Raw genomic sequence first — 3,173 nt, 5'->3', positions numbered from 1 at the left:
CTACTGAGTGAGCCGTTCAGAGCACGTGCTTCTCCCACCCTACGCACAGATGTCGCTCCCACACCCTCCTGGAGAGTGGCCAGGGTTGGCCTTAGCCAACAGAAATGAAGGGACTTGGGGGAGGGTCCAAGAGTAAGGAAGGGTCAGCAGGGACCTCCAATACTGATTCTCCTCTGGCTGGCGGTGGGCAGAAAGGAGACACAGCTCAAATACTGAGCAGTCAGAAAAAGAAGAAGATGGCGAGAAACAGGAAGAGGGAGTCCTGCCAGCTGGAGGCCGGGTGACCCTGTCCCAGATCCACACCTGTACCCCGGTGGAATGGTTCGTGGGTATTGAAGAAGGTGGTGAAAAATCCAAAGGGAAAAGCACCAACACCAAATGAGAAGTGAAAGCCCCCACTATCACCAAACGGCTGGAATCCCCCTCTGCTCTCTGGAGCTGGTTGTTGGCCCTGGGGTCTGGGTGGAGTTTTCAATCTGGGATCCTGGGGCTTCTGGCTCCTTCGCCCATAAAGGGGGACAACCTTTTCTCTGCTGATCCCAGCTTTACACACTGGGCACTCTTGCCGCTCTGGCCGTGTCTGCAACCACTGATGAAGACAGGGCCAACAGTACAGGTGGCCACACACACTGACCACAGCTTCCCGAGCAGTCTCCAGACATAGATTACATTTGAAGGTTGAGCCCGCCCCGCCCCGCTCGCGATTTGGCCCTTCGGAGCCCGGTCCTCCTCCTCCGCGGCTGCCATGGCCTGTTCTGTTTCGACCCCACATACCCCTTAGTCCTCGCAAGCACATATATCTCTGCACGACTTTTTAACGAGAGAATCTTACTGGAGTTACTTACTACACATTTAGATTCTCAACAGTCTTTGTGAATGTGGCCTTCTGAAGTCAGACGGTCCCTTATACAAGGAAGTATGGGGATCTTGTGAAATGAGTCCAAACAATACTCAAGTCAATGACAGATAGACAATATATTGGCTGCAGATATTGAAAACTTGTATTTCTGCCTGATCTGGGTTATATCATTATATAATACAGATGCATCCTGTCTGCTGGGACTCAGAGCAAGTTATCAGTTCATTTGGTCAAAACAGTGCCTGTAGGTGGCTGGGCTCTGGGATTCAGAAAGAGGGGAGAGCGATCCAAACTACAGGCAACAGAAACAGACTTCAAAGAGATCCGAGAGCAGGCAATGAACAGGGGCCCACACAATTATATCTAGCTCTTAATATAAAAGAACATGTGATTGGCGTTGGTGCTGGTAAGGGAGCTGTTCTAACTGTAGGCAGTATGCAGAAGTCCAGTTAGATGTAATTTCATTTGGATAGGGCAATGTCCTTTTCATCTTTCAATCCCGAACACAATGGCTTGTTCATAATGGGTGCTTAATACATGGATGATGAATTGAATTGGTTTCTAGGCAGCAAACTGTTCATGACAGCAGAGGCTAAAAATTAACTACCCTGTACCTACATTTTAAGTTCCAGAGGCTTGGCAAGCTATGAGAGAGAAGAGAAAAGAATTAGGAACTGAGTGCCAACCAGTTCATGTACGTGAACCTTGCTCCACATGCCTCTTAATTGAATGAAAATGTCATGAGAACAAAGAAATAGAAAATCCAGTTTCTGGCTGTTATAACTGGGTTTCAGTTTAAGTTACCATGCTGGCTAAAGAGAAAGGTTTGTAGTGTCAGCCCTCACTCAGAAGGAATGACTTGGGCCGGCCGAGTGGCGCGTTGGTTAAGAGCTGGCTTGGGATGCCAGAGGGCCCTGGTTTGGATCCCACATATGAGGGCCAGTGACACTGCCCTCTACAGCTAAGATGCTGAACAACAGCTCAACCTGGAGCTGGGCTGCCGTGAGTCGCTGGCATCAGCATAGGCTGCAGCCCCTGTGGCAGTGGGTTGCCATGGGCTACTGGGTGTAGCCAGCAGCCACCGTGAGCGGCCAGCAGCTGCTGTGAGCGGCCGTCCAGAAGCCGGCGACTGATCTGCCTCGCCCGGGAAGAGCGCAATGATGGTGCCAACTTGGGCCAGTGAAGCAACGTCCTCCACAACTGGACTGAAGAGCAAAAGGACAGCAACTTGTCTGTTCCCCTTCCCCCAATTCCCCAGCGCTGTTCCCATCTCCCAATTCCCCCCCAAAAAAAAATCTAAAAAAAAAGGAATGACTTACTTATTTTGATAATTCAGCATTTAAAATTATTCCTTTAAGGGCAAGACCTTGATTTTAGTCATGCTTTAAGGCCAAGTTATGGTTCTTAAAAATGTTGCCTGGGCAGAGAGGTAAACCAGATCTGGTAAAAGCTTTGAAGCTTGACTTGAAGAAAAGAGTTTTATGCAAATAAAATCTATATCTGAAAACATCAAAAAACAAAACTCAAACAAAAAAAACCGAGCAAGACGACTCGATTATTTTAGGGAGTTTTCTTTTCCTTCTTATGACATAAACCATAGTTTCAAAGAAAAGTTTCTAATTTATATCTGGTTTCATATATATATGCCTCACATATGTGATAGATTTTCATGAAATAAACATGGTTTGGTAAATGAAGGCAGGTTTTTTTTCCAGAACCAAATATACATTCCTGCATTCTCTAGATGTCCTATTGGTAGAAGAGACAGAAACCAATAGTTTCTACTACCAAGGCTGTCATCTAGTGCTAGAACAAACTCAGACATGACAACAGGGGAAAAGAATGCAAGACTGATAATTTGACAATCTCAATATCTCATATAATACAGATTCAATTTATCTCTATAGTTATTTTTCTTAAGAGAGTAATTCTTCTCATTTAAGCTGTGCCCCATCTTTCATCTCGACATAAAGGCAGAGCAAAGAATAGGAAGTCACAAAATTTCAGTGAACAAAAGTCACCTCTTTTCAGGATTTTGCCCGGTTTGAAAAGGCTGTTAAAGAAAGTGTGTCCCAAAATTACTGGTTGTATGGACAGCTGTGTTCCTACAGAGGAAATTTTACCATTCTCTTCCTTGGCAACAATTTCGTTTCAGCCTTTTAGGATGAGAAGTAATCCTGTTATTCTGGTAGCTGAGATGAGCCCATGAACCCATTTCCAGTCTCTCCTTTATGCACTGTGATGAATTCTACACAGGACAAGAAAAATCAAATAAACTCCCAGGTATCCTGATGTAGCCCATGGTGTGTGTGTG

General features: G+C 45.7%; 1 pseudogene; it reads right to left on the bottom strand.

The window, feature by feature from the left end:
• Positions 1-205: 205 nt before the first annotated feature.
• On the bottom strand, positions 206-747 carry LOC109396242 (E3 ubiquitin-protein ligase RNF5 pseudogene; annotated as a pseudogene).
• Between the last annotated feature and the right edge of the window lie 2,426 nt (positions 748-3,173).

The sequence above is a fragment of the Hipposideros armiger genome, unplaced genomic scaffold, assembly GCF_001890085.2.
Source record: "Hipposideros armiger isolate ML-2016 unplaced genomic scaffold, ASM189008v1 scaffold_510, whole genome shotgun sequence".
Classification (NCBI taxonomy): Eukaryota; Metazoa; Chordata; class Mammalia; order Chiroptera; family Hipposideridae; genus Hipposideros; species Hipposideros armiger.
The sequence above is the reverse complement of the archived record's forward strand: the minus strand, read 5'-3'. Positions and strand labels throughout refer to the sequence as shown.